Genomic DNA, 14,339 nt, shown 5'->3' with positions numbered 1-14,339 from the left:
CTGCGAGACCTATTGCATTGCAAATGCTTTAAAGAGCAGTGTGGCTTGGGCTGGAGTTCCAGAACAATGCAGCATCACACAGACAAGTGTGCAGGGAGAAAGTTGTGTAAGATGCCTGCGCATGGGGCTGGACCTCAAACAGCATCACACAGCTGAGTGTGCAGGGAGAGAGCCGTGTGGATGTCTGCACATGGGGCTGGTGTTCAAAAATACTGCAACATCACACAGCCGAGTGTGCAGGAAGAAAGAGACAAATAGATGCGTACGGAAAGGTCTGGAGTTAAGTGACACTACACCATGCCAAAACTGAGCGGGGGGGGGGGGCGCGAGTGGCTGGGATGGTGCGTGAATTTTAAGACCCTTTAAGTTTCAAAAGTCTGAGCGTGAAGGGGGAGAGCTGTTTGGAAGTCTGGACGCGGGCTGAAGTTCCCAAATACAACAGCATCGGAGCTGAGTGTGCAGTCGCAGAGCGGAGTGTGGCCTTTTATTTTGGGAACTGCATCCTACCAAGTCCGAATCTGGAGAGGTAGAGCTGTGCATGTGGTGTGGGCAGGGTGATTTTCGGGAACAGCACATTATGATCACAAAGATAGCAGGAGTGTGTGCGTGCTTGCAAAGCGTGACCGCTGTCTGAAGAGGGGGGTACTACAAGGCAGGCAGGTCGGTTTATAAATAACCCCATGGTAACAGCTGGCAGATGAATCTGTACAACAGCTAGAGGCCCACACACCACAGAGCAGCAGTCCGATACAACTGAGTAAAATGTACATTATTTTGCTACAAGGACTACTTCTATACACTGGTTTGGCACTACAGCGCCCCATCCGGCACCTCTCATGTTACCAACCATCTATTTAACCTCATCAACGGCAAATGACAAAGTACACTTTATCAATAATTACTGGCATTCAACAATAAATACAGCTAAATAAAGGTGTTATCACCCAGGAGACTCCGAGGATAAAGTGTAACAAACAGGAATGTCTTTCAGCTGGAATCTGGTGGAGAAGGAAGGTTTATGTCCGTATCCGGGTCCCAGGGGGCGAGATCTGTTTCACCAACAGCGTTTAAATGAGGTTCTTGAAGGCGACTGAGATTAGTTTTGGGATGAACGGAAGCATATGAATTTCCACAAGTACCCCGAATGATCTACTTCTGGCGGTGTTTAAGCAGCACACCGAGATCCCGTTTCTGTCCACAGGTCATAAAAAGTAATGACGCGAATAGTGAAATGACAACAGCCACTATAAGGGAGAATGTATGGACGTGTGACCGGCCTAACACATTAAGCCACAAAACTACACCGACAATAAATAACAAGCGGCCGCGAAAGTGAAAGTGATCGCAATCGCGATCAAACATCAAAGCGGCCGCGAAAGTGAAAGTAAACGAATGCTTTCAGGCTGCCAAATGGTGCGCGCGCCCGGAGCACATGCACTGTAGTTGGCGGCCTGAAATGCATTCGTTTCCACTTCCAAATGTCCCTTACTATAAGTCTCGCCAGTGCAGCGCTAAAGCGCTGTCTCAGGCGAGACCTAAAAAGGGGGGAGGGAGAAAGATAATAATACAGACCATAAACTATCAAATAAATACGGCATACAATCGAGTTATATAAGTCAGCAATACAAAATGACCAGCATAAACAAACAATAACATTTTGATAAACCTAGAAGATGTAATGGTAATATTAACATGCGAAGTTTTGTCAATGTAATGACTGTCAGTCAGTCATAACTACTTTATTAAAGTAAAACCATTCAAATACGACAATGCCTTAAAAAACACAACTACGTTATTAAATATAAAAAGAATACAATGGAAACTCCATATGAGCCAGGCTTTTGAAAGGCCCTTAAGAACTGTCTCTTTAAGAACTAGCGCACAAATGCTTTCTCAGCTTCGGTTGACAATCCCTTTCCTCCACCAGTGCGAGGATGCCTGCAGGCCGCCATGCCTAATTTTTAGAAGTATTTCATTACACCAGTGTTCTGACAATGATGGAAATAGTTTTACCACAAATGAATAAACCCTAATGATTTATCACACACAGAGGGCCGAAACTATGGGTGAAATATTGGGGGGCAGACTTAAGACCGCGAAGCATATGTGAAAAGGATAAGGCAATGCTGCCCTAAGGGGAAGCCTGTTTGTTGTCATAATGAACAGATGTGAAGCATCTGCACACCTTTTTGACACTTCAGGAGCCATACTACACAAAGTCCCGAGGACTGCAACAGGCTTTTGCCTCTGCTTTCAGTGCCATGGGGCATTTTGGTATTACAGAAGGAGACACAGATGCTTCTCCACCACCTTCTGCAGTATGGAAAGTGCTGGTGCCAAACATGCCCAATGCAAATGAGGGTACACTTTTGCCTTTGGTCCTACACCATGCTACTGAAGAGAATATGAGGGAAAAGCAGTTGCCAGGATGCGTGTCACATTGTAGGGGGGCATGGGGAAGGGTCAGACTTGGTAAACAACAACGTGGACGGACCCTATAGGGGACCCAAATGCTAGGATGATGCAATGTCATACACTGGAATGGGAAAAACCATTGGGTTTTTATGAAGAAGGTAACTAGTGAGCATCCCAGAGGTACTTTCAAAACCACACCCTGAGCACTCCCTCCTCACTCAAAAAAGCAAAAACCCGCTTCGCTGTAATTCAGGCATTGCAGCACAGCTGGGTTGCACTCGGCAGCCCGGCTGGGAATCCGATGATGAAGCATGCTACCAACTAGGTTGGTGGGTGAGGGTTCTTCATAAAAACCCAATGGTTTTTCCCATTCCAGTGTATGACATTGCATCATCCTAGCATTTGGATCCCCTATTGGGTCCATCCACGTTGTTGTTTACTGATTAAATCCAGGGAGAAGGACGTTCCCCTTGTTTTCCTTGCTCTCTGTTTGTTGTTATTGAAGGGTCAGACTTGGACAGAAAATTGTCCTGGGCACCAAAATAAAAGTAGCCCATTTAGTGAATTACATAGCTAATAAAGTGCCCCATGTTGGCAAATTGGTGCAGTTTTGAACTTGTAAAGACATGCTCTATAAGTGTTTTGCAAGGAATGGAATTTTGCATAGATTTAAGCTTGCTGCTGACAATGTTTATTTTAATGTCTGTAAAATCAGCAGTAAAAACAGGCCTGGCAGAACATAAAAAGAGTACCTCAAACGGCCCAAAAATAGCCTACACACTGACCTGTCAGGCCAGCACATCAGGAATTGCCTGATTGCCCTGCAGACCAGTCCGTTCCTGGCTCGCCGGCCTAATGGGAAATCCAGATAGCCCCCACAGGCAAGCGCAATTGCACAGTGCACCTGTCTGTGAGGAATGGATGCCCATCTTGGACAACAGAAGCCACGTACACCACCTGCAGTGAAGTGCTGACCTGCGGTTTAAAGCAGCTGTTCCGCTTTTCACTAATGTGCTATTCCCAGTGCAGGCGTGCGTTCGTACATGTACAAGAACCCACACAATTTTTGTAATCAGGTAAACTCAATTAAGATTGCGCTGTAGTGTAGATCGGAATTGGTTGCCTAATGTGTAATATGACCACAGTTGTCCTAAACTGCGCTCCTTCGTCTGCACTCTTTAGAGGAATGTGGTTTGTACATCTTCCTACAAGACAGTAGTAATTAATTTTGAGTTGTGTAGTGTCTTGTGAGTTAGTGATGACAGGACCCTTTTGGTTACTGACAGACTTTTTTTTAGAACAGTGACGGTAGTGCTTGGGTCTGGGTAATAGAATTCATGATGTAGAATGTTCTGTTAATGATTACACACAGAGTAATAAAGACATGCAATATCAAGCTCTGTGTGTGGTGTGATCATTTGCATATACCCGGGATTCAGAAGATGCTACAACTGGTGATTAGATAGGGGATTACATAAACCCTGTGACCGGAAGAACCGAGAGTGCTCTCCTGGAGAGTTTGCCATGGTCCAGCAAACTGCTTGGGCGTGCCATATGTGCCTCGAAGTGACGGTTGGTGTATGTGGAGTCAAAGCACCACTCCAGCCAGTGCAAGGCCTGTGAAGAAAGTGAACGCTTTACAGAAAGTTTGTTTGTCGTCAGCTAGAAATCTGCTGATAAATTTGAGACAAGACGTATAACACCATAGCCTAACATCGAGCCACCATTCATATAGTATGACAACACCAAAGGCAGCAACAACCAGGTACAGAGAAGCGCTAAAGACAGTGATAGCAAGTGCAAGGAAGTACTAAAAGTGAAAACATTTCTGACACAAAGGAATGCTAAATGCAGTAGAAACAAGATACAGGGCAAAGAGGGGAGAAGGGAGAAGTACCGGTGCAAGAACGTAACTCACCGCCAAAGAAGAAGACAGCGCCTCACAACCAGAGAATGGGTATGATTACCAAAATGGTAGCACGCAGCTAGTGCTTGGCCAAGGTACCAGTACAAACAGGCAGCAGACGCTACCAGAGCGAGCTTCACTCTCGACAAAAACTGTTTCACAGGTTATGATCCTGACACATTCCTAAATCCACTGCCTCCCTTTGATACCGCCAAAAAGCAAAACATTGGTGACAGATAGACTGCATGGATTGAAATCTTAGATGATTTCATTGATGTGCTGGAAGAAGTGAATGACAAAAAGATCATTAAATAGCTGAAGAATTTGGTGACTGAAGGAGTAAAAGAAGTGATAAATACCACCAGGAGATGAAGTGATGTACCGTCAAATCAAACAGGCGTTAAACACCAAAGTCAATCCAATGCCGATTGTCGACAATGAAAGGTACATTTTCAGCCAGGAAAGTCTGATGAAACGATGGATGAGTATGTAGAAAAAACTTGATTCACTCTTTGCAAGTTCAATGAATTCAATGATGAAGACGCCATGCGTCCCAGAGTAATAGATGGCTGTCTGTCTGATTCTTTCAGAAGTCGAATGCTGAAAGAGCCATTCAGCTTGGAGTGAGTACTCATGGCTGCAACAGCGGAAGAAAGAGTTGACAGATATCAGCTAACATGGAGGCTGGAATGGGCTAAAATAAAACAATGCTGACTGTGAAAAATAAGTCAAAACACAAGGTAGAAGGCCATAAAGTAATGTCTCCAAAGAAAAGGAAGTTGTGTTCTCGATGTGGATTTTCCTTTCCATATGAAGGTACATGACCTGCCACTGGACGGATATGCAAAGTCTGCGGGAGAGAGAACCATTTCGAAATGGTTTGCACAGTGAGGGAAAGATCAAGTACGTCACGTCAAGAAAACAAAATGAAGGAAAGATCAAGTGCATCACATCGAGAAAACAAAATGAATGCCTCACTTTTCCTGACGCGACACTCCATGCGTCCCCACAAGGCCAAGCAACCACACTAGTTAAAGCAAGTAGAAACTGAACGACGTTGATTGTTATCAAATTCATCATCTAAAAGTTCTTCACTGTCATTTTCAAGCGACAGTGAGGAAGAAGGGTGTGCGATGTTTATGTTGACTGATGGACAATATGCGCATGTAGGATTATCTTCTTCCAATGACGAATGCCAGTCGAAGCTAGGTCAACAAGGGAAAGTGCAGAATTCATTTGGACACAGTCCCAAGATCACACTTACAGTGAATGGGTGCCTCATACCATTTGTCATAGACAGTAAGGTGTAGATAAACCTTATGCCAGCAGAAAAATATAATCAACTGTCTCCAGTGCCCCGTTTGACTCCGTCGAAACCCAAAGTGTGTAAGTGGGCTGCTTCAGTGCCACTGCAAAGTCAAGGTTCATCCGTAGCAAATGTGAAGCATAAAAAAGCAAAAGTACAAGCACCTATTCATGTCTTGCCAGGCACTTCATCGAGTGCATGTTTACTATGTTTATAGTGAGTTAGTTTCCATCCTTGTTTCATGGACTAGGAAGACTTCAGGCTATGAAAATGCAACTTTACATCAATGTGGACGTTCGTCCTATTGATCAAAGACATTGTCGAATTGCATTTTATTTACAAGAGACTGTTGAGAAAGAACTTCTTAGAGCACAACATCATTGAGAGATCCACTGGTCTGATGCCATGGGAGAGTGGAGGGGCTGTGTACATTTGCGTTAATATGCTCCAAGTGAACAAGGCGATTAAAAGAGTGCGATATCCGTACATTGCTGACATAATTACGCAGCTGAATGAAGCTAAAGTCTTTTTCCGCCTTGATTTGAACAAAGGGTATCACCAGTTCACATTGGAAGAGAATTGCAGGTACATTACTACCTTTTCGACTCATGTTGGAAAAGGCTACATTTCAGAGTATCATCAGCAGCAGAACTTTTTCAGGATAAAATTTGTCGCATAATACAGACAGTCACAAATGCTTTCAGTTACAGTGATGACATACTCATTTTTGGAGCCACACAAAAGAAACATAATAAAGCTCTTACACAAGTGTGTTGTATACTTGCCGATGCAGGTCTCACTTTAAATGTGGTGAAGTGTGAGTTTCATCAAACTAAATTCAAGTTATTTGGTCATATCTTATCTGATGGGGGAATGACTGGATCCAACAACAGTACAAGCTTTGTCATCCACTTCTCCCCCACGAGATGTAAGGATGCTGCCATCTTTGCTTGATATGAATAGTTACTGTTCAAGGTAAATACCTGATTTGACCACTGTAAGTGCCCCATTTCGATGGTCAAGTGAATGTGAGCAAAGCTTCAAGAGAATCAAGCATGCAATTGAGAACACCATGGAAATGGCATACTTTGATACGAAATTACAGAGGGAGGTTGTTGTTGATGCAAGCCCAGTGTGGTAAGGTGCCGTCCTTGGCCAGCACACTGGACATCCCAGTGCTCCAAGGCACATTGTGGCTTATGCTAGTAGACGTTTGTCATTGAAGGACCTTGCCTATTCACAACCTGAAAAAGAAAACCTCGCTGTAGTGTGGGCTTGTGAGTATTTGCCTGTTTTCCTGTATGGAAAGCATTCTCCAGCTGTCACTTACCACCAACCATTGCTCACTATTTTCAGCAATCCTAAAGCCAAAATGCCCCCTCGCATTGAGAGGTGGTAGTTGCGATTGAAGGAGTATGATTATACAATTGTGCATCGTTCAGGAAAAGATCAAAACCCTGCTTCCTACTTCTCACTGTGCGAATACAGTGTCATGGCAGTACTTGTAAATCGGCTGATACTTATGTTAACTTCATTGTGAAATCTAGTATCCCAGCTGCCATGTTAGTGAAACGATTCATTGTTGCCATGAGCACTGACTGAGATTTGCTGATACTCAAAGACATTATTACACATCAATCCTGGCAAAAACATTCTCAACCTCTTCACTATGACCTTGAATACTAGAAATTCAAAAATGTGCAGGAAGAACTTTCAGTTAGCCCAGAAGGTATCATCTTACAAGGGTCCAGAATTGTCATAGCCGAGAGTCTGAGACAACAAGTTATTGAACTGGCTCATGAGGGACATTGTAGATTTGTTGCTAGTAAACGAGCTCGATGGGACCGAGTGTGGTTCCCTCATCTTGTTGAAAGAGTTGACAAAGAGTTAAAGGCATGTCATTTGTATAACTTCTTGTGATCCAAGACAAACTCACATCCGTTAAACATGTCTAATCTTCCAATGCATGCATGGGTGAAGATTGCAATTGATTTCTTTCGACCCCCTTGAGAACGGACATCATCTACTTGTGATTGTTGATGAATATTCCTGTTTTCTCCTTGTGGAAGATCTGTTGTCAACTACTCATGACAGAGTCATTGAGAGATTAGAAAGTATTTTTGCCAAATGTGGTGTTCCTTCGATTTTGAAATCTAACAATGGCTCGCTTTTCAATAGTTGTGAATTTAAGGATTTTGTCACTCATCTAAGTATTTAGCATCAGAAAAGCACACCTCTCTGGCCACAGGTGAATGGTGTGGTTGAGAGATTTATGAGCATCCTCAAGAAGACCGTTCAGGGATCTGGAAAAGTTTGAACTCAGATCAGTTCTTCAGTGTACGCTTCGTGCATACATGTCAACTCCCTCTTCTACCATGGGTAAAAGCTCTGCCGCCTTAATGTTTGAGAGAGCCATAGGAACCAAACAGCCACAATGGACCAATGATAGATCTATTGACAAAATGAAGACATATTTGGATAGACGCCACTGTGCTCGGAGCGCTGTGTTCAAAAGAGGAGGCCAAGTCGCCAAGAAGAAACGGAAACACAAGACTGATGCTCCTTTTGATGCTGACCCACTGAGGGTTGTGACTAGTAAAGGACCTGCATGACGGATCACCATTTTGGGAAGTCCATTACGCAAGATTCTTCGCATTTCAAGCACCTGCATCGACCTTCGCCAGTTCCAGATGTCAGAAGTGAGACTTATCCACCTGAGAGCCCAATGACTGTACCAGTGTCGCTGTCACCAGTGCCAACCATGGACACTTCTCCAGTATTTCTGCAACTTCACATGACCAGATCTGGGTGATTGATTGGAGCACCAAAATGACTTATAGAAGTGTAGTTATATATATATGCATTATTTGTACTTTTTATTTACCAAAGGGGGAGATGTAGTGTCTTGTGAGTTTTTTTTATTTTGAAAATATTTTTATTGAGTATCACATTGAAGTTACATGCACATAATGCAATTGGTAATCTTGCTGGAGACATTACTAGAAGTTCAATGTTACGATATCACGTTCCCTGAGTATAGCCTCACATTCAGAGAATAACAGCAGTTCCCAGCGATTGCAATATTTTTACATCAGAGGTAACCAAACCGGTACCCCAGGCAGTTAATGACTATTTTGATAAATACAGTTTAGTGTAACACCCATTTCAACCCCCTCCCACAACAACCCTCCCTCCACCATACAAAATGCAAAGTGGGTCGCACACCGCTCGTCATACTAGCAAATAGCCCCATAGGATTCTGGAGAATGTAGTGACAGCGGCGGGTACACCTATGCCACGAGTAAAAAGATTAAAATGCCATCCCTGGACACGTGTTTCAAGGTAATTGCCTCTCGTCAGCAGGGAGCAGGTACGTATGCGGGGTGCTGTAGACTGCCAAAAATTATCAGGTATAGTACCTCTCACGGCGCGCGGGTGCGGGATCCGGGCTCGTCAACCCATAGCTCAGGGAGCTTTAAATACAAAATGCGAAGTGGGTCGCACACCGCTCGTCATACTAGCAAATAGCCCCATAGGATTCTGGAGAATGTAGTGACAGCGGCGGGTACACCTATGCCACGAGTAAAAAGATTAAAATGCCAAACCTGGACACGTGTTTCGAGGTTATTGCCTCTCGTCAGCAGGGAGCAGGTACGTATGCGGGGTGCTGTAGACTGCCAAAAATTATCAGGTATAGTACCTCTCACGGCGCGCGGGTGCGGGATCCGGGCTCGTCAACCCATAGCTCAGGGAGCTTTAAATACAAAATGCGAAGTGGGTCGCACACCGCTCGTCATACTAGCAAATAGCCCCATAGGATTCTGGAGAATGTAGTGACAGCGGCGGGTACACCTATGCCATGAGTAAAAAGATTAAAATGCCATCCCTGGACACGTGTTTCGAGGTAATTGCCTCTCGTCAGCAGGGAGCAGGTACGCGCGGGTGCGGGATCCGGGCTCGTGGTGTGGTTGAGAGATTTATGAGCATCCTCAAGAAGACCGTTCAGGGATCTGGAAAAGTTTGAACTCAGATCAGTTCTTCAGTGTACGCTTCGTGCATACATGTCAACTCCCTCTTCTACCATGGGTAAAAGCTCTGCCGCCTTAATGTTTGAGAGAGCCATAGGAACCAAACAGCCACAATGGACCAATGATAGATCTATTGACAAAATGAAGACATATTTGGATAGACGCCACTGTGCTCGGAGCGCTGTGTTCAAAAGAGGAGGCCAAGTCGCCAAGAAGAAACGGAAACACAAGACTGATGCTCCTTTTGATGCTGACCCACTGAGGGTTGTGACTAGTAAAGGACCTGCATGACGGATCACCATTTTGGGAAGTCCATTACGCAAGATTCTTCGCATTTCAAGCACCTGCATCGACCTTCGCCAGTTCCAGATGTCAGAAGTGAGACTTATCCACCTGAGAGCCCAATGACTGTACCAGTGTCGCTGTCACCAGTGCCAACCATGGACACTTCTCCAGTATTTCTGCAACTTCACATGACCAGATCTGGGTGATTGATTGGAGCACCAAAATGACTTATAGAAGTGTAGTTATATATATATGCATTATTTGTACTTTTTATTTACCAAAGGGGGAGATGTAGTGTCTTGTGAGTTTTTTTTATTTTGAAAATATTTTTATTGAGTATCACATTGAAGTTACATGCACATAATGCAATTGGTAATCTTGCTGGAGACATTACTAGAAGTTCAATGTTACGATATCACGTTCCCTGAGTATAGCCTCACATTCAGAGAATAACAGCAGTTCCCAGCGATTGCAATATTTTTACATCAGAGGTAACCAAACCGGTACCCTAGGCAGTTAATGACTATTTTGATAAATACAGTTTAGTGTAACACCCATTTCAACCCCCTCCCACAACAACCCTCCCTCCACCATACCCTAACAAAACAAAGTACCTAAATGCCGCTGAGTGGCAGAAACACCCCGCCGATGTACCTGCGTCAGGTGCGCGCCAAGCCCAAGAACCCTGACTAGGGGTCTATTCCGAGGGGGGGGGAGGGGGAAACGGAGGGAGGGGGGGGGCTAAAAGGTGGGAGAGGGAGAAGAAAGGAAACAAACAAGGAGGGGGGGAAAACAAGCAAAAGAACGGATCATAGGAGGTACAGAGGAAGGGAAAGAATATAAGCCCCAGCAGGGAAAAGGGGGAGTACAAGGAAGGCACCCACGCAGGGCACCGACTAACATACGTCCACCGCTGTTATATGTCTGCTCCACTCTCTCGCAGGCCATATTGCGATATCTCGGGGTCCAAGGCTTCTATTGCCTTGAATCGTTCCACTAGTTGTAGTGTCTTGTGAGTTAGCAACGATGGGACCCTTTTGGTTCCTGATGGACTCCGTAGAACAGTGACGTAAGTGCTTGAGGTTGTGCAATGGAATTCATGATGTAGGTTGTTCAGTTAATGGTTGCATGCTGAGGGATAAAGACCTGTAATACCATGTTCCATATTTGAAATGATCAGTTGCATGTATCCAGGCTGGGGAGGATGCTACAAGTTGCAACACAGTGCTTCTTTTCAGAGAAAATAACAAATTATATAAGCAATTCACAATACCATGTTATATTCTTTAACCTGATATTTGTATAGATTTTTTTTTAGGCCTGGGCAGAGCTCGCTGAGTTGGACTCTGTGGAATTCCACAAAGTTACCAAAAAGCTCAGTGGAATTCCGCAGAGTTCCGCATGAGGGTGGAGAATTAGCCTAAAAAGTTATAATAGCCTGAGACCTGGGGGTAGGCACTTTGGGCTCAATGCAGACCCTCCCATTCACAATACAAGAGCCACAGACACACCTTGTTCCCTCCCTCACCCTAAAAAAGCACGCACCATCACCCTGTCAGATGAACCGGTCTTAGCACTGCCCGTGTATCGGAACGAAGCAGAGGCCTCTGTAAGCAGGTTCACTGATGATCATGTAATCACGCACAGCAACGGAGGGGGAAAGGTCAGCGATGGAAATAAAAGACGAACAAGCCTGTTGCAGCCAGTCTGTTGTGTATTTCTGAGGGGTCCGCTGCCATCTTGAGGTGGCAGCTTTTTCTAGCCTGCCCTTGTGCCTCCACCTCTCTCTATCTTAAAATAAAGTTCTCCGCACTTCCGCCCACCAGCTTTTTATTTATAAAAGCACTGCAATTGCTTAGTGCACTTTCAAGAGCAGGATTGCCATTCTCATGATGACTCCACTGATGTCAATGGCATGACCCTTGCTCTCTGTATATTGCACGGATTTCACTTCTTCCCAAACTGATTGGAATGGAACGCAATTCTGCAGTGCTCTTAGATCCCAGCGCTGCTGTGCGGAGACGAGTGATGTGCACCGGCAACAGCCATATCTTGTATCTGGGAGGAGGCACAAGGATTTACCACAAATACGGATGCTCAGAATGGGCAGCATACAGGGGTGTACTGTACTGGGGGATAGCCTGATCCTTCAAGCGCTGCCTAGGCTGAGTATGCACAAGCCCCTTGTGTCCAGCCCAGATCAGCTCAGCTTTCGGCGTCAAAGCTTCCTTTGCAGTCGCTCCCGAGGAGCCAAATGCAGTAGGTATCTCTGAGGGAAATTCCAACATTGTGCAAATTGCGCCTGTGCACACAGGTCGTACAATCATAGATCTGGCGCCTCAAACCCCCTTCACCTCAAACGGCCATGCTAACATGTTCCAGCTGCCTCTAGGCTACTTGCCACCCCACCCCAAAGACAGAAAGCAGGACTGGAAAGATTTATAAAGAGCTACATTCAACTGTTTTGGGACATTCACAGATAGATAGAGGAGCTTGGGGAGAGTGGTCATCTTTACAACAGCAATTCTGTCTGCCAGTGAAAGTGGCAATCGAGTCCAATGAGAAATCTTACCAGTGATTTTGATAATGGCTCACCCATAATTCATACTTTACACAATCTCAGGATCCTGTGCACCCAGACCCCCAAGTATTTCACCAGGTCCGTTGACTGGGAGAGCGGGTACTCCAGGGCCGTCTCCTGATCACAATCCGTCAGTGGGAAGACCGTGGACTTTGCCCAATTTATTCCTAGCCCTGAATGCCCCTCGAATAGCACATATTCTCGTAGTAGAGATTTCAGATGCGCCGCAGGGTCACAAACATATAGCAACATGTCATCCGCATACAGCGAAATAGCCAGCGGGCGCAGTCGGAACCCTTGAGCAGTATCAGCATGTTTTTGTTGTCGGACCTTACATGCCAGCGACTTGAGAACCAAGGAGAAAGGCATCAGGGCAAAGGGGCAACACTGCCTGGTGTCCCTGTAGATTGGAAATGTACCCGAGACCCACCCATTAATTCGCAACCGGGCCCCTATACAATAGACGCACCTACTGCAGGAAAAACGGCGGCATTCCCATTCTTTGCAATACGACAAACATGAACCCCCATTGTAGCGAGTCGAAGACTTTCTCGCATCCAGCAGAACTGCCACCTCTGGAAGCTTGGGATCCAGTTTATGTAGCACTGCAAAGATGGTCCAGAGATTATGTGTGGTCGACCGCTTGGGGACAAATCCCGACTGATCGGGGAGGATCAGATTCGGGATCAGGGGCTGTAGCCTATTAGGAATGAGTTTTGCCAGATTTTTAGTGTCAACATTTATTAGGGGCAGTGGTCTATAAAACTCGCACTTATTTGCTTCTTTGTCTGGCTTTAGAAGTGTGACAATCAGAGCTTCCCTAAGGGTGCGGGGGAGTATACCTGTCTCATAAGTCTCGACATACAGCGCCAGCAATCACAGGGCCAGCGCCTCAACATATGCCTTGAAAAACTTGCTGAGTAAACCATCAAGACCTGACATCTTACAGGTTGGCAGGGCCATTTTAGCTTCCTTTACATCCTCCACATCAAAGGGCTGAGTCAATTATTCGCGTATGTCGCGGGAGAGCGATCTTAGGGCAATGTCATCCAGATATCTAGAGATATCCTCATCAATAGTCGACGGTCTGGTTCCACATAGATTGGTGAAAAAGTCTAGAAATACCTTACTGATCTCCGGGGTGGAATGACGAGCTATAGAGTCCTCGTCCACCATCTCTACAATATGCTCCTGCCCCTTTGGTAGAGACAGTTTGAGGGCCAGAAATCGACTAGGCCTTCCTCCCTCACCATAGTATTGCGCTTTGCATCTCCTTGATCTGTGTAATACCTCCTATTTTGCTGTCTGATTATGATCAGATGCCAAATCTCTTATTTGGGCCAGAACTTCGGGTGAGGGACACCGCTCATATTCACGCTCCAACACACTAATCTTACCAGCTAATCCACGTATTTTATTCCGAGATCCTTTGATACACCCACCTGGGCTCCAATACATTCCCCCCTGATGGTGACTTTGAAGGCCTCCCAGAGTGTACCCGCACTGTCGACCGATCAGATCCCTCATTCTTCCTGAAAAAGTTGGTGATGGCAGCACCAATCCTGGCCCGAAACACTGGGTCTAGTAGGGAGGACTGCTATAGCTGCCACTGAAACGGCGGTCGGAAACACGCTGGGACATTCAGCCCCAGTAGCACTGGAGAATGATCAGAGAGTGCTTTAGCTATGTGCTTAACAGAGACACCCCAAGGGCCCACCTCCCTGGAGACCAACCAATAGACCAGCCTAGACCAGGACCCATGCACAGTGGACACGAATGTGCACTCTCTCCTAGCCGGATTACGGGACCGACATATAC

This window comes from Triturus cristatus, chromosome 9 (assembly GCF_964204655.1).
Source record: "Triturus cristatus chromosome 9, aTriCri1.1, whole genome shotgun sequence".
NCBI lineage: Eukaryota > Metazoa > Chordata > Amphibia > Caudata > Salamandridae > Triturus > Triturus cristatus.
Note: the sequence above shows the minus strand (reverse complement) of the source record.